Genomic DNA, 18,008 nt, shown 5'->3' with positions numbered 1-18,008 from the left:
AGGAATGATTGGTGGGGTGCCGTTCACCTATACCAAGTTGTGAATGCCCCTTCATGCCTCCTACCCCCACCCCAGTTATGTAGCACAGTGGCCTTGAGTCAAACAGATGGGTAAATTCTAAGAAGAGTTCATTTTCTACTTGTATGTGTCTTCAGAACTCTAGAATTACATCTATATGTTATATTTTACCATTTAAAAAATGTTTGCAAATTGATGGCTCTTCTGGAAATGAAGTTTCTCCTAAAGGAGATAAGCTTTGGGAGGTAGAAGGCATCTGAAGGTTAGACTCCAGCAGGGGAGGGGGCTCCTGCCTGGTTCCTGCCTGGTAACTGAGGAAAAAATTTCTTGGCTCAGGGAATGGCCTGCCTTTCTGCTTCTTGAACACTAGGAGTCAACATTTGCTCTAGTCATATGAATCCTGCTGCTACTAGGTGGCAAGACAGAGGCAAAAATTCTAGGCAGATTTATAAGATTCAGAAGCCTGGTCTGCCATACATCAGGGGTGGGAGGTAGGGTGTAACAAGTCAGGGTGCCACAGGGAAAGAACTCATGCTCTAGAGTTTATTTCTCTACTACTATTTCAGTTCTACCGCTTGTGATTGTGTTTCTGGTGATAGAATTTAGAATGTCATCTCAAAGGCATGCATCACAAAACATTAGCTTTTAGAAACTTTGCAAACTTACCATCAGGTTGGTAAGGCACTGTTATCCTTATCTTATGGATGCACAAATAGATGTCTTTAGAAGTGGGCTTTTATAAGAAGTCACAGTGAGTCACTGGCTGGTTTTGCTCTTTGAATTCCAGTGCTGTGCCATTTAAGCTTTTTTTTTTTTTTTGGCCTTGCCCATGCATGTGGAAATTCCAGGGTCAGGGATCAAACCTGCATCACAGCAATGACCTGAGCCACAGCAGTGACAACACCAGGTTCTTAACTTGCTGAGCCACCAGGAAACCCCAAACTATTCTTTTAAGTTAAGTCTATCTGTGGGAAAAAAAACAGATACTGGAAGATGTCTAGATTCTATCTTCTGGTTTTTCATAGTCCTGATTGTAGGCTCTATACACTCAAAACCAGGCGGGTCAACAGGTGGTGATGACCAAACTTGCTAGACATGACTTAGAAAATGACCTTCCTTAGATTGCCACTTAAAATGCAAAACTATAAAGTAATAGCAGCTACCACATTGTGATACAGAATTGTGAAGATTAAAGGAGGAAGTCTGTATGTGTACCTGGTGTATAACCTAGCACAATACCTGAAATTAATAAAATGTTTTTCCCTTGGGAGTTCCCATCGTGGCTCAACAGTAACAAACCCGACTAGAATCCATGAGGATGTGAGTTCGATCCCTGGCCTTGTTCACTGGGTTAAGGATCCGGCATTGCCATGAGCTGTGGTATAGCTTGCAGTCGTGGCTTGAATCTGGCGTTTCTGTGGCTGTGGTATAGGTCGCCAGTTGCAGCTCCAATTCACCCCTAGCCCGAGGACCTCCGTATGCTGTGGGTGCAGCCCTAAAAAGACCAAAAAAATGTTTTCCCCTCTGTACCTGCCTCTCCCCTCATGTTTGTCTCTTGTTTGGGAAATATCTGAGCATATTAATGATTCATTGGAACCAAAACGCTGAATGAAGTGGGAGGGAGAACTTTCTTCACAAGCGTCCAGCCTTTTAAATTGTCTTCCTTTTCTTTGTCACAGCAGTGGACTTTTAAAAAACAGTGTTACTGAGGAAGCTGAATACATAATTCTTTTCCACTTATTTTCAAAAGGAGATCAGTCCCTAACTGCTTTTGAGTAGTGGCTTTCAAGTTTTTTAACAATAGCCCATTGCAACACTCTATGTGCATGTGTGTTAACTGTTTGAAATAAAACTTAATCTTTTCTCTGTGTTTATGTACTCCACTATTTTCTATGAGACCCACTAATGAGATGCAACCACAGTTTGAAAAATCTTCTGCCTTAGAGAAAAAGATAAGAAAACATTCTTTTGGCTTTTTTTCTCTCTTAACTGAAGACCTTCCACGTTGGCAAATCCAAGGTCACATTCAAAATGGGATTATACCTATTGGAACATGAAAGTTTGGATCCTAAACCCTGGTGTTTCCACTAGTACTTGGGGGGCCTTGACAGTTCCATCAGCTCAGCGCATGCTTAGTTGTGTCACAGCTATGATTAAAGGCAGTGAGAAGGGAAAGAAAATGCAACGTAGGTGCTGTGAATCACAGCTAACATTTTTGCTAAGATTTTAATCACCCTGTGTTTCTTTCATGGGTAGATTTTAACCTTATTTCTTGCAGTTCTTGGATAAGTGGGCTTGTGTCAACTCACATCACCTAACCAATCCATATGAGACAGATTCGGAAATTCAGGTGTGAACTGTTGAATGAAACAGATCGCTGCCTCAGTTGCTAATGGAATAGGGCAGCAGTGTTGACTGATGCTTTCTTGTTCATGACTTGGGGTGTGTGATTAGCTTTCTAACAAGGTCACTTAGCTATAGAGGAAAGTAAAGCTTCACTCCGGGTCTGCCATAGTCCTAAAAACTTTGATACCAAAACCCTTCATAATGAAAAATGTTAATGTCAGGATTACCTTTGCTGTGAATTAAGTACTAACTAAAATACTAATTCCCTGGGAGATGCATCAAAGAGGATAGCACAAGAAAATATCATTCAACTATCATTGTTTAAAGGTGAATAGCCATTCTTCTTGACTTTGTACTTCAGATATTTAAGCTGCCTTTCACTTGGAGGAACATTGATACGATCTCCACAGATAATATATATTTTTCTCGGTGCAGCCAATGTGGAAGCCTGTGGTAAATGCCCATGTTTTAAGGTTTTTCATCTTTCCTGTTTTTGTTCTGAAAAGCCTGTGAAGTAGAGGGCATGTGCTTGTGTCATGTGTTAGTGGCAGCACTAACATCTGAAAAGCTTGTGTGGGAATTTAAATAAGAACTCTCTCCTGATTGCCTGCCCCCTTCTTTGCAGAGGCCATAATCCATGTGGGCAGAATAATTGAATATTTTGGGTAAAGGCCCAAGCTGAAAAATGGCAGAGGAAGAGGCCCTCACATCGTTTTTCCACTTGGGTTTAGAATGTAGCCATGTCAAGACTTTTGTCAGCGTTTGATAAAGTGATCCCATGAGGGAAATGTTGCCAGCTATTTCACATAGCTAGTAACAGATGGTAATATTCTTTATTTTCCTTTCTGTCTTAAGGTTTTTGTTTTTTTTTTTAAGGTGTTTTGTTTTGTTTTGTTTTTTTCTTCTTTTTTTGGCTGCACCCCATGGCACGTGGAAGTTCCTGGGCCAGGGATGGAATCTGCTCCACAGAGGCAAGCTGAGCCATAGCAATGACAATGCCAGATCCTTAACCTGCTGTGCCACAAGGAAACTCCTTTTTTAAAGTTTTTGCTAAGCATTTAAAGTTTTTACAGGTGACCCAATGGAACATGCTATGTAAATAAACAGTGAATTAGCCATAGTTTTTATGTTTGTTTGGTCTCACCCAGATGAAATTCATGATTCTTCAAAAAGATTTTTCAAAAAAGGGACAGTGATGAGTAGGGCATTAGTATTGTATAACCACTAGAATAGCTTATTAAATAACAAGCAGAATGGATAAAATGCATTGAGAGTTTCCTATGTGCTAGGCAGTGTTTAAAGTGTTTTACTGATTTGATCTCATGAAATCTTCTCAAAACCCCAGCGAAGGGAGTACCATTATTACTTCAATTTTTGCAGGTGAGGAAACCAAACCACTAATAGTTTAGCTTAATATTTAGGGTCATAGTTTGATAAGTGGTGGAACAAGTATAATTGGATTTGATCCTTTTATATAGTACCTTCCTATGTAACAGATGTTAAACTAAGAGTTAATAGAAAATGGGTTCTGATTGTAGTTTTATCAATTTACAATCTGAACTTGTACAAGTCATTTCATCTCTTTTTGCCTATTTCCTCATCTCTAAATTGTGTGATAATATCTGTTCTGCCTATAGCTCCACTTTGTGATAGAGATTAAAGCTTAAGGGTTGTAGGGGCCGTAGGGCAGAACACATTGTGGAACCAGAGGCAACAGAAATGAGAAAGTCAAGACAATAGAAAGTATAACCTTAAAAAGTTTTAAGCAGGAGTTCCCTGGTGACTCAGCGGGTTAAGGATCTGGTGTTGTCACTGCTATGGTTTGGGTCACTGCTGTGGTACAGGTTCAGTCCCTGGGGCTCGGGAGCTTCCTTTTGCTTCCAGCATGCTCGTACCAACACCCCCCTCCAAAAAAAAAAAAAAACAAAACTGCAAATGTTGGTTTGATGAAAGAAAAGTAACTGCAAATATGTAAATTGTGGCTGAAGGCACTACCTTCATGGGGTGGGGGGGAGTTGTGGTGGTGACAGCAGAAGTAGAGCCCAAGATGTAGATATAGCTCTGTCAGTGATGTAAAGGGCTCCTTTGTGGTGCCATAGCAAGCAGGGGATGGGCCAGCCTAGACATCAGCAGGAACCGGAAGGAGGGGGCAGTTAGGATGAAGCATGACCACAAAGTGGTATGTTTGTCTAGTTAAGCAAATGACCCATGGTAAATGTTGGTGAAGATTTGATTACGTGACTTTTATATCATATTTGTGTTTTAAAGCTTTGAACAGAGTATGCACTGCTTTCAGGCAGGACTCATTTCTCTTCTTAGGAATCTAATAAAAATAAGGCGTGTCTAGCTGTATCCATTCCAGGCATATTCATGCATCCCCAAACAGCATGGTTGCTGGAGAACATCATGGTAGGGAGAGAGGTGAGGCATGCCCTAGTCAGGAGAGACCACTTGCTCTCATTGAATCACTCTTCCTGTGTAACTGTTAAACTGTGGGACCTCCTGTATCAGTCAGTATTCTCCAGAGACACAGGAGCAATTGATTGTGTGTATACACTATGTATTATGAAGATTTGGCATATGTATTTATGGAGGCTAGCAAGTCCAAGTCCACAATGTGGTTGATAAACTTGAGACCCAGGAGAGCTGGTGGTGCAGTTCCAGTCCAAAGGCCAGCAGACAGAGACCCAGGAGAGCCAATGGTGCAGATGGAGTCCATAGGCAGACGGCTGGAGAATTCTTATTTGGGGAGGCTGGTCTTTTTGTTCTGTTCAGGCTGTCAATTGATTGAATGGGTTGGCCACATTATGGAAGGCAATCTGCTTTCTCACAGTTTACTGATTTAAATGTTAATCTCTTCCAAAACAGCCTCCCGTAGCACACATTCTCTGCCCCCCTCCTTGGGAATGTACCAAAGCAAAGCTTCCTTAGAGACATGGGGAGCCCTCAACTCCCCAGGGGAACCAGATGTTAAAGCTACCCCATCCTCAGAATGTCTCTCAAATGCAAACAGTTTTAACTAAACACATTATAACCTGTTTGAATTAATAGATAAGAAAACGCTTAAATAATTGTGACGCAGTTTACAAATGCAAGGAATTTAGGGAAGTGGTGAGTGAAGAGGGTGTGGGTAGTTCAGCGTACTTGGGTGCATTGCCACCTGTCCTGAGGATTATAGTTTGGCCAAAGAACAATAAACCTTTCTTTCTGTGACTGGACTGCACACAGCCATACCCAGTGCAGTGAAGATTTCTTTAGAAATCCTGAGGTGTACAGGAAAATCCCATCTTCATTCTACAAGAGGACGGCTTGGGTGCGTCCTGGGAACTCTGGTTCTGCTACCCAGCCAGTGAATTCTTACCCACTGTCACTGCTGCTAGCCTTCCAGAGGACTCCTTGTGGTGCTGTGTGACTCGGGGGTTGAAGGATTGGACAGCTGAAAAATATAATTTGTTTACATAGCAGCTATCTTTTGAGCCATGTTATCTCATGTAAACCTTGGGAGAAAATAATAAAATTGAGTGGGTGCTTGTGTTGCTGTTCATGCTGATGGAGTCACCACAATTTAAATTTCTCTAGTCAGTGTAGGACAGTATTTTACACAAAATTGCTTAATAAACTGGTCTGAAAGAGATCTTATTCTCTTTCTGTATTCATTTTATTTTCTCTCTCTTACCTCTGATTTTCTCACAGCTCACATTTGAGTCCCCACGATGCGAAGAACGCTGTATCATTTTTTAGGAGAAATTAAGTAAACAGAATTAGATCTCCTTCAGGAATTTTAAAATGAGACGAACTTATTGCAATATCACAACAGAAATGAAGTACTTAATACTAAATGCTACATAAATTTCATACTTTTTAAAGCAGTTTTTTACAACCTAAATCTTTCGTTTTATTTTAGAGGGTAAGCCTTTAACTTGCAGAAATAGTGGTTTTTTGTTTTACAGCGAACTCTTACAACAAAATGCTCATTAATTAAAAATAGCTGCCCGATACAGGAAACAGCTCATATAGCAGATTGTGACACTGTTCTAAAAACAGACTTGAGCTGCTTGAGTGCAAAAGAAGAATGAGCACTGAAAACTTGTGAGCGGATTCAGGTAAAAGCATGCTTTGTTTTAAGAGGGATCTATATGCCTTTATGTTAATTAATGTTTTTCTAATTGTGAGTCACATGTACTTACTGTTAAAAGCATTATAGCAGTATTTTATATAGAAAGTGAAATTGCCACCCAAATTGCGGTGTCTGTCTAGTTGGGTAGCTTTTCGTAGATTCTTTTCTATTCATATACAGCAACGTATATATATTTTTAAAGTGGAATTCAGTGTTTTTTTAACTTAGTTTTTCATTTATGTTAGAAATTTTCCACATCACATCTTTTAAAATCCTCTTCATTTATTTAATCTATTATCTCCCTCTCTGTTTTTTTGTTTTGTTTTGTTTTTAGTTTTTTGTTTTTGTCTTTTGTCTTTTTAGGGCTGCACCCATGGCATATGGAGGCTCCCAGGCTAGGGGTCTAATAAGAGCTGAGCTGTAGCTGCCGGCCACAGTCACAGCCACAGCCACGGCAATGCCAGATCCAAGCTGCTTCTGCGACCTACACCATAGATCATGGCAATGCAGGATCCTTAACCCACTGAGCGAGGCCAGGGATTGAACCCTCAACCTCATGGTTTCTAGTCGGATTTGTTTCCGCTGCACCACAATGGGAACTCCAATCTATTATCTCTTTTGAGGCAGCATGGTATTTCACTTTATAGCTATACTACAATTTATTTAAACCAGTTTCCTGTTAATAGGCTTAACAGTTGATATTCTTTCCATTTTTTTTCCCCTTGAAAGTCATTGTTTTTAGGGCAGATGCATTTGTAATTGAACACATTTACCAAATGTAATTTGTTGACAGTGTAATATATTGAGAATTTACTGTGTACCTGAAATTCTTCTAAGCACTGTACTGTGAAAATTAAAAGGATAATGCTACCATCTTATGAGGGATTTGCTATTACTGTCCCCGTTTTCGAGATGCAGAAAGCTTCCAGGCTCCCTGTGTGCCATCATGGCCATCCATAGGATGGACTGAAAGAGAGGTGACTGGCTCAGACATGTGAAGGCTCTTTAAATCCAAAGGAGCTGAGCAGAAGGGCAGCAGCTGTATCAGCACAAGAGAAGGCAGAGCTTACGAATTACTGATGTTAAAAAATCTTTGCTGGTTGCCATAACAACAGGCTTTGTCAGATCTGCCACCTTTACTTGGGTTGAGGATTCCCTGGCTAGTACCACAGATTGCTTGGTGTCTGTGTGTCCCTTGCTGATTTCTGAGTTCCTATTGTGAATTTTCCTGATACACAACTTTCCTCGTTTGTCTCTGCCCCTCATATGCCTTCCTGAAATCTCCCTCCCTGCCCAGTGCTCCCAGATGGCTATGTAGGTACTTATTGTTTTCTACTGAAAATGGAAAACCTTAGTTTTTTGGTTATTATTAGTGGCTTAGACTCTAAGATCTGTCTGTAAAGTAGACTCTTAAAAAAAATCACCTGAGATTTTGAAGGTTTCATTTGTTTAAATAATTGTTAAATTGATCCTAGGTATAATAAATTAAATTTTTAGAGGAAAGAAAGTTTAGTACACATTATGTTTCTACATAATTATCTAACCCATCATGACTAGAGAGGAATGAAGTTTAAAATACCACTAAAAGGCACCTGTTTTTGATGATTTATTATAGTGTAATAAATAACCCTAAAATTTAGTAACTCAAAGCGGCAATTTGTTACCTTGTGATTGAATAGGTTGATCAGGTGCTTCTGTTTCTGTGTGGTATCAGCTGGTTGCTGGAATGGCTGTGGTCCTCTGAGGCTTGGAGCTCAACTGGGACCCAGTGGCTGCTCAGTCACATGTGGTGTTTGGGTTGGAATTGGCAGGGCATTGTTTCTGCCCTATTCTAATGGTCTAAGCAGTAGCAAACTCAGCCCTGAGTCACTGTGGGCACTCTACAAGGATATGCATATCTAGAAGTGTGGTCCATTGGAGGTAATCACCAAAAGAACATTTTACTGCAGTGTGTCCTCTGGTCCCCACACATGCAGAGCATACTAAACCAGGCATAAGACCCCTACAAGTCTCTCTATTACTATATCAGCTTGAGTCCAGGATTTTATTATTTACATCAGGTCTAGGTACAGATGAGACTCTTTGAGTACAGCTAATCTCAAACGGAATACCTGTGAACTAAAGGGATGAGGTATTTGCTCCCCTCTCGCACTCAATATCCAATGATAAGGAAGGGACAGAAAAATTGTAATAGACATTCCTCTTAAAAAAAGTATTAGAGGAGTTCCCTGTTGTGGCTCAGTGTTAACGAATCTGACTAGGAACCATGAGGTCGAGAGTTCGATCCCTGGCCTTGCTCAGTGGGTTAAGGATCCGGCATTGCTGTGAGCTGTGGTGCAGGTCGCAGATGCGGCTCGGATCCTGAATTGCTGTGGCTCTGGCATAGGCTGGCGGCTACAGCTCTGATTGGACCCCTAACCTGGGAACCTCCATATGACGTGGAAGTGGCCCAAGAAATGGCAAAAAGACAAAAAAAAAAGTATTAGAGACTTGAAGAAGTAGAAGCCTGATACATTCCTGTTAGGAATGTAAAATGGTGTAGTCGCTTTGAAAACAGTCTGGCAGTTTCAGAGATGGTTAAACACAGTTACCGTTTGACCCAGCAATTCCATACTTAAGCATATACTCAAGAGAAAGGAAAACATAATGTCTATGCAAAACTTGAGCTTAGGTGTTCACAGCAGCATTATAATAGCCAAAAGGTGGAAGCAACCCAAATACCTATCAATAGTTTATTAATACAATGGAATGAAATAACAACTACATACTGCAACATAGATGAACCTTGAAAATACGCTTAAGTGGAAGAAGCCAGTGACAAAAGACCACACTGTATGATTCGGTTTATGTTGTCCAGAATAGGCAAACATATAAAGACAAGTTTGATTATTAACTTCTTAGGGCAGGTGGGATTGGATGCATGAAGAGTAATAACTTAAGGATATAGGTTTCTCTTCTTTTTTTCATGGCTGCACCCGCAGCATATGGAAGTTCCCAGAACAGGGATGGAATCTCCACCGCAGCCGTGACCTATGCCACAGCTGTGGCAATATGGGATTCGTAACCCACTGCACCTGGTTGGGGATCGAACCTGAGCCTCTGCAGTGGCCCAAGTTGCTGCAGAGACAACACCAGGTCCTTAACCTGCTCTGCCCCAGCGGGAATTCCTAGGTTTCTGAGATGATGAAAATATTCTGAAATTGGGTGGTTGTGTATATCTGTGAATATGCTAATAACCTTTGAGTTGCAAACTTTGGATAAATTGTATGGTATGTGAGTATACCATAATTCAGCCAATCAAGCTGTTCAAAAAAGGGGGGGGGGAATAGGAGGCACAAAGCAGTCTTGGTCTAGAGTAGTCCTAAAATTCAGCTAAATGTCTGTCAGTGGTTCCTTGTTTATGGTGGTTCTCCGTGACTCTTGTCTCCACCGTTTAGGCTCTTTGCTGTGTCTTCTGAATTTCTTTTCTGCAAGAAATGGCCCATGTTTGCAGTTTCTTCTTGTCTGAATAAGGGCCCTGATATATTTCATTTTGAACTATCGCTATCTTTTTTTTTCCTTCTTCTGCATTGAGATATAGAAATATTTCTGTGTTTTTATTCTAGACTGATGGTACTTCCACTGATATATTTCTCAAAATTTTTTATGGGTTTTTTTCATGGATCTCTTTGGGGTTTATAACATTAGATTATAACGAGTCTCACAAATCTCTCAGAGACAGGGCTCTACTTTGAACTGCCTTTAGGTCAGGGTGCTGTCTTGAAGCACCCTGTAAGATTAAAATACCTGTAAGATTTTTAGAAGTCCTAGTGTCTGGTAGAGATGGTCCTTAAGACACACCCTTAAAATTCTTTAAAGCCTTTTTGGTCTAGCTCTGTGATTTGCGAAGTTATCATCTTTGTACCAGCAGTATTAGCATCACCTGGAACTTACTGTAGTGGTCAGACCCCATTCCAGATCTGCTGAATCAAACTGTGAGGATTGGGCCCTGATTTCTGTGTTTTACCAAACCCTCCATCTGAGTCTGCTGTACACATGGTTTTAGAACCATTAGTCTAAAGGAAAAAGTCTATGAGGAACCTAAAATCTTTATGAGGAGTCAACAAAGGGTTTTACAGCCGTACCCTTGAAGTCACATTTTCCTGGGAGTATAGGATTCGATCTGAGCCCTGAGCCATTTCTTACTTTGAGCTTGCTTTTTTACTAAGATGCTGAAATGAGCAATGGCTTTATTTTTGAAGCCCTCAAGTTCGGCTCCTTTATATTTTGTCTAAATACTGTTTGAAAAGGAACCAAACGGTTCCTTTTTTAGTTCATCTCACTACACAGGCAGTTAAAATGAGCCAGTTGATACTTTCAACATTCTTCCTGGAATTTTCCTTAGTCAGATCTTGAGTTCATTAGGTACCCTTTCCATCTTCCACATCACTGAATGTGATGGTTTGCTGATTATTCTGCCAGTATGTAACTTGGGTTCTTTTTCTTCATTGACCAATAACATTTCCTTGCTTTTCCAAACCTTAATTCGCAGTCTCCTCAAAACTCTTCCAGCTTCTGCTCACCACCTGGACCCAAAGCCAGTACGTATTTTAGATTGTTGTTACAGCAGAACCCCACTTCTGGTACCAAATTTTGCTCACAGTTTTGAGATTTGATGGGGTTCATTGAGGACAGCTCATCTCTGGTCTGTGTGCTGTCAGCTGGGACAGCTTGATGAGGGCTGTAGGATTTATTTCCAAGATAGCTCACTTCCATTCCTGGCAAGTAGGTGCTGTCAGCTGGGCCCTTCTCATTCATGTGGCTGCTTGGACCTTCTCAAAACATGGCAGTTAGACTCCGAAAATAAGGAAGCAGAAGCTGCCGGGCCTCTTAAAAATTTAGCACAGAATTGGCCCAGTGTCCTTGCCACCCTTTTTCTGTTGGACAAACAGTCAGAGATCTAACCCAGAATCAAGGTGGCGGCAAAATAAACTTCCCCTCTTGGTGGGAGTGGTAACAGAGAATTTGTGGCTATTATGAATCCACTCTATTAAGTTAGGGTGTTTTTTGAAAACGCCTTAGGCACTCTTGGCTCAAGTTATGAGTTGGTGAAAAGTAATTGTAGAAGAAGGGTTGTAAGCTCTGGGAAAAGGTTAAAAGAAAGATTTTATTTATTTGTCTGTTTGTTTGTTTTTAGGGCCACACCTGTGACACATGGAAGTTCCCGGGCTAGGGATCAAATCAGAGCTACAGCTGTCAGCCTACGCCACAGTCACAGCAATGCCAGATCCAAGCGTGTCTGCAACCTACACCATAGCTCATGGCAGTGCCAGATCCTTAACCCACTGAAGGAGGGCAAGGAATCACAGGGATCGACCCTAGACCTCATGAATACTAGTCAGGTTTGCTACTGCCAAACCACAATGGGAACTCTCAGAAAACTTTTATATGTAAAGAGCATTTCAATACCTGTGAAAATTTTGAATGTTGTATTTTACTGGTGGACATGTCTTTTTTTGGGTAGAATTAATTTTTTTTTTTGTCTTTTGTCCTTTTAGGCCACACCTGCAGCATATGGAGGTTCCCAGGCTAGGGGTCGAATTGGAGCTGTAGCTGCCGGAGTTCGCCAGAGCTGCAGCAACTTGGGATCCGAGCCGCATCTGCGACCTACACCACAGCTCACAGCAATGCTGGATCCTTAACTCACTGAGGGAGGCCAGGGATCGAACCTGCGACCTCATGGTTCCCAGTGGGATTCGTTTCCGCTGCACCACAACGGGAACTCCAGAATTAATTTTTAAATTCCTCATCAACAGAATAATAGTCTTAAGCACCTTTGGTGTCAAGATTTCTTTCTTTCTTTTTTTTTTTTTGTCTTTTTGCCATTTCTTGGGCCGCTCCCTCGGCATATGGAGGTTCCCAGGCTAGGGGTCGAATCGGAGCTGTAGCTGCCAGCCTACGCCAGAGCCACAGCAACGCAAGATCTGAGCCGCGTCTGCGACCTACACCACAGCTCACAGCAACGCCGGATCGTTAACCCACTGAGCAAGGGCAGGGATCGAACCTGCAACCTCATGGTTCCTAGTCAGGTTCGTTAACCACTGCGCCATGACGGGAACTCCTGGTGTCAAGATATCTTTGTGACAGGAATGTCTGAACGAATTTATGTATCTTCTTTGGTTTTATTTTTAGTAAAGATTGCCCTCTGCATTAACAAATGTAGAGAAATAGTTGCCTTCCACAGACTCACCTTAAAATAGGGACTAAATGCTGTTTAAGGGTTATAAACAATGAAAGGCAGACTCTGGATACTTCGTTGATGTGATCGTGATGAAGCAGAGGGTGAATAATGGGATGAAAGGATCCCAAGGTTTTCTATCATTTGGAACTTTTGTGTGCAGCTATTTCCAGATTGGCAGGAGAGGACAAAACAGATGATGGCAGCAGAAGTTGCCCTAGCTTTTGCTTATTCACCCACATCATTTATTAGAGTAGCTCATACAGGCTAGTAAATTGGTTCTGGAATTTGTTGACAACTTATATTAATAAAATTTTCCCTATCCATTTTGGAGGTATTAAAAAAAATCAATTTCATGCTCTATTACAGTAGTGATTCCAAAGAGTTTAAATATTAGTATAGCCTTAAAATTAATAGAACCTGACTGGTTCTATTTTTTTTTTTTTGGTCTTTTTATGGTCACACCTGTGGCATATGGAAGTTTCCAGGCTAGGAGTCATCGGTGCTACAGCTCCAGCCTAAGCCATGGTCACAGCAATGCAGGATCCAAGCCCCGTCTGCAACCTACACCACAGCTCACGGCAACACCAGATCCTTAACCCACTGAGCAAGGCCAGGGATAGAACTTGTGTCCTCTTGGATGCTAGTCACATTTGTTACCACTATGCCACCATGGGAACGCCTGGTTTTAAATTTTTAACCTTTAATTTTAGTTCCTATTTTTAGCTTCAACTTCATGCTTTTGGGTTTGGTTTTGTGTTATCTTGATTGCACTGGTAAGTTGTTAAATAGTGAAGTAATTTGAGTATCTTTCCTTTAGTTTGATTGTTTGTGAAAATGTTGGGCAACGCCGGTTTCCCTCCACGACAGTCGTCAAATGGGACTAATCATGTGCTTCCTCCTTTTCTCTCTCCTTGGTTCTTCTATTTATGTTTTTCCTCTTTATTCTCCTCATACTTTACAAGGTCTGGTGGAGTGATATTCAGGAGTGAGATTATGAGTGGCGTGGAACAGATGATTGGGACACATGTGTTTGTGATTCTATAGGAGGAATCCTTCTAGCTTCTCAACACTCTTCGTCCAGTGTCAAAGTTCCCTGGTGTGATGTCATCACCAAAAGTTTGGAAAATGCTCTTGGTTTTCAGAAAGTATCTTCTGTTTCCCTATAAATTAAAATTCCTTTTGTTTGGGGATGTCTATGTACTCATCAATCCATCAAGCAGTTGCTGTGGGGGGGACACACAGGTGAGGGGGAAGCGGTCACTGTTATTTGCTTCTTAGTCTCTAGTCCTCAAATTCTTCTTTCTCAGTCAGATTTGAAAGCTGGGCATGGTTTTCTGAAGCCTTGGAGTAGACACGGTAGAAAGTTGGTGGGGGATGAGCAGGGAGGTGGCCAAATTATTTTGGTACTCTCCCGCCTTCACAACCATACTTCACTCATTAGATAGGACCTTACTTATTTCAGGGTTTATGCAATTTACTGTAGTCTCACTATGTTGAATTTCAGTTGTTAAGAATGTTGGAGTTTTTTTTGTTTGTTTGTTTTTAGGGCTGTACTTGCAGCACATGGAAGTTCCCAGGCTAAGGGTTGAATTGGAGCTTCAGCTTGCAGGCCTACGCCACAGCCACAGCAACACCGGATCTGAGCTGCATCTGTGACCCATGCTGTAGCTTGCAGCAATACTGGATCCTTAGCTCAGGATTGAACCCACATCCTCATAGACACAATGAGTGAGGCCAGGGATTGAACCCACATCCTCATAGACACAATGTTGAGCCCTCATCTTATTCAGTTGTTGCCATAGGTAAGGCACAGATTTGATACATAGAATAAATAATAATCCAAAAAGGGAGGAAAACAGTAATGGGAGGGTGCTTTATCTGCTTTATACCTCCAGTGTCTGCCCTGTTTATTGTTTTTTCTGCAAAATTCCCTGTGGTGCCCTTTCATTTCTTTCTTTCTTTTCTTTTCTTTTTTGTCTTTTCTAGGGCCACTTCCGTGGCATATGGAGGTTTCCAGGCTAGGGGTCGAATCAGAGCTGTAGCTGCTGGCCTACACCAGAGCCACAGCAACTCGGGATCCAAGCCTCATCTGCAACCTACACCACAGCTGACAGCAATGCTGGATCCTTAGCCCACTGAGCGAGGCCAGGGATTGAACCTGCAACCTCATGGTTCCTAGTCGGATTCGTTAACCACTGAGCCACGACGGGAGCACCATTTCATTTCTTTGTAAACTATATAAAGACAGTCTTTCAGCAAAATCTGCTTTTTTTGTCTCAATGGATATATTTGTTATATTTGTGTTATTCTTGAATTTTAACTCTAGCCAAATCATTTTGACTCCCAAACCTCATTTGGACTACCGCTTTTTATTTTGGTAGCATTTACAAGCTATTTCTAGTTCATCATTTGGGTTGCTTTTAAAAGATATATCCATGAAATCTACAACATGCTGATGAATTAAATCGATGATCTAAGTAAATGGAGGGACAAACTATGTTCATGGATTGAAAGACTCTCACTGTATGATCACCCAAATTAATATAAAGTTTTAACACAGTTCTTATCAAAATTCTAGGAAGGCTTTTGTAGATATGGATAAAATTATTCTAAAATGTACATGGAAAGGCAAGTTATAATAGCTAAAACAGTTTTGAGAAGGAATAAATATGTTGGGAGAATCACTACCCAGTTTTAAGATATTACGTGGCTGTAGTAATCAAGACTATGGTATTGCCAGACGAAGAGACAAATAAGTCCAACAGCGTAGATAATTTAGAAGTTGCCTCACACAGGTTCAGCCCGCTGATTTTTGACAAAGTTACAAAAGTAACACAATTTGTCTTTTCAACAAATGGTGCTAAGGCAGTTCAGTATCTATAGGGGAAAAGATGAACCTAAACTTTACAATATATCATGAATATAAATTAACTTAAAATAGGTTATCAATTTAAATATAAAACTTAAAACTGTGAAGCTTTTAAAAGAAAACATAGGAGAAAATCTCCAAGACTTAGGGCTTGGTGAAAAGTTATTAGCCTTGTGACCAAGATCATGAATCATAAAAGCAAAGATTGATAAATAAAATTTCATCAGAATTTAAAACTTTTGCCCTGTGACAGACTCTATTAAAAGGGTAAAACGATAAATAGTAGACTGGAAAAATATTTGGAATACCTATATTTGACAAAGAACTCTATCAATAATTTATAAAGAAGTCTCAAAACTCAACAGTAAAACAACCCAATCTAAGTAGAAAATTGGCGAACAACACAAAGACACATTTCACCAAAAAAAGATGTACAGATGATAAATGAAAATAAGCACACGTGGACATTCATTGCATAATCTAGCCGTTACATTTCTGAACATTTAGTCCAGGGAATGAGAACTTAGATCCACCCCTGAACTGGTGGATAGCAGTTTTATTCATAATAACCCAAATTGTGAACAGCCTCATGTTCGTCATAGCAGTTTTATTCATAATAACCCAAATTGTGAACAGCCTCATGTTCGTTAATGTGAATGACTAAACTGACTGTGGTACATCCAGATTATGGAATTCAACACGGCAATAAAAAGGAACACAGCATTGCTGCATTCAGGAACTTGAATGGATCTCAAGAGCATTGTGCTGAGTGAAAAAAGCCAAAATCGAAAAGTCATTTATTATGTGATGCCACTTGATAGTATTCTGTAAGTGACACCATGGTAAAGACAACAGTTTAGCGGCTGCCGGTGGTGGTTAGGCACAGTGGGGAGAAAGAAGGGTGTTATGTATGACTATAAAGGGGTAGCCTGAGGGAGCTCTTGCTGATGGTGAGAATCATTCAGTATCTTGATTGTGGTGGTGACGCAAGTCTACATAAGCGATAAAATGGCATAGAACTAAACAGAGACATTGTACAAATGTCAGTTTCCTGGTTTTGATATTATGCTATCGTTGTATAATATGACAATGATTAGGAGAAACTATTTTTGCAACTTCCTGTGAGTCAATAATTATTTCAAAATAAAAAGTTATGACTTTATGTTTTATTAAAAAAAATTATATACCCAGACTTAGGTCTGTGTGGTTCACTAGCCACAAGTTGCTTGTAAATTTAAATCTAAATTAACTAAAATAAAACTTCAATTCCATGGTTACACAAACCATGTTACAAATGCTCACGTGGCCATCTTATAGCATAAATATAGAACATTTCCATCAACACAGAAAGTTCAGTTGGCACTCCTGCTTTAGACAAAACAGAATGCCAATTGCCACATGTGTGGACACTGACACACTTCTTAGTGAACTGTCTTAAATTTATAAATCAAAAGATAATAGTATGTACCAGGAAAATTTAAATAGAAAAAATAGGTTTAACATGACACTTTTTAAAGCTATCATAATTTTTGAGGCTATCTCCCATATTTTAATAAGAAAAAGAAATGAAACATTTGCTTCATAGTTGAAATAGGAATAGGGTTTTTTGTTTTTTGTTTTTTGTTTTTTTTTGTCTGCCAAGGCACAATATAGAATACATAGGAAATGGGCAATATAGAAGGGGTGGACAGGTGGAGGAAAGAGACATCAGCAGGAAAAATATTTTACATATCCTACATATTCTGCTGTTTTGTTTGCTTAGGGACCAATTTAGCAATAGTAGCTTACCATTGCAGAGGAAGCATGGTTTTGCCACCAGACCCTAAACCAGAATTCTATTTCTGGCTCAAAGTGACCTTGAGGAAGTGACTCTTCTCATGCTCATAACCAATAAGCCAGTTAAGATGAAACTGACTGTTGTTTGGGTGGACTGTAGGATAAAGTTATTCTAAAATGATCCTAGTCTTATAACCTATGTGTAAACTCTGCTTACAAGTAGGTTAAATACAAAGTTTTGAGAAATTTAGTTATGGGAAGAGTCACATGAAGTAGAAAGAGGAAGTTTACCAGTCATGAACAGTTTTAGAGTTTGAGTTTGGGCGTTAAAGACAAGAAAACTCAGTTACAGGGTAAAAGTTTTCTTGTTCTTTCCCAGGCTGGTAATTTTAGGAAAACTGAGAGAAGGTGCAAACAATTTGCATTTTAGAGATCAAGTTAAAAGGTTCAGGGTTTGGATTGCAGCTCTGCCATTTACTGTCTACGAGTTATTTAAACTTAGTTCTCCTGCTGTCTATTCAGTTGAGCTAATTAATACCTTTTTGTAGGGTTGTTATGAGAAAGGCCCTCAATAATACACAGCTGTAATTACTAATGATAATATTAAGTTTATCAAGATATGGGATGGAATGATGGTGATAATTAGGACCAGATAAATAGTT

At 40.2% G+C, this 18,008-nt stretch overlaps 1 protein-coding gene across 3 annotated transcripts in view; it reads left to right on the top strand.

The window, feature by feature from the left end:
- FGD4 (FYVE, RhoGEF and PH domain containing 4) overlaps positions 1 to 18,008 on the top strand; it is a 190,253-nt gene that overhangs the window by 47,213 nt on the left and 125,032 nt on the right. For 2 of the 3 annotated variants that reach the window (XM_047787255.1, XM_047787254.1), the window contains exon 1: positions 6,395 to 6,467. The exons of the other annotated variant lie outside the window; for it this stretch is intronic. The gene's annotated coding sequence lies outside the window, so the exon portion shown is untranslated. Of the gene's footprint in view, positions 1 to 6,394; positions 6,468 to 18,008 lie in introns of those variants that run through there. 3 annotated transcript variants of the gene reach the window in all.

This window comes from Phacochoerus africanus, chromosome 7, assembly GCF_016906955.1.
Source record: "Phacochoerus africanus isolate WHEZ1 chromosome 7, ROS_Pafr_v1, whole genome shotgun sequence".
Taxonomy (NCBI): domain Eukaryota; kingdom Metazoa; phylum Chordata; class Mammalia; order Artiodactyla; family Suidae; genus Phacochoerus; species Phacochoerus africanus.
This window is presented reverse-complemented; position numbering and strand designations above follow the sequence as displayed.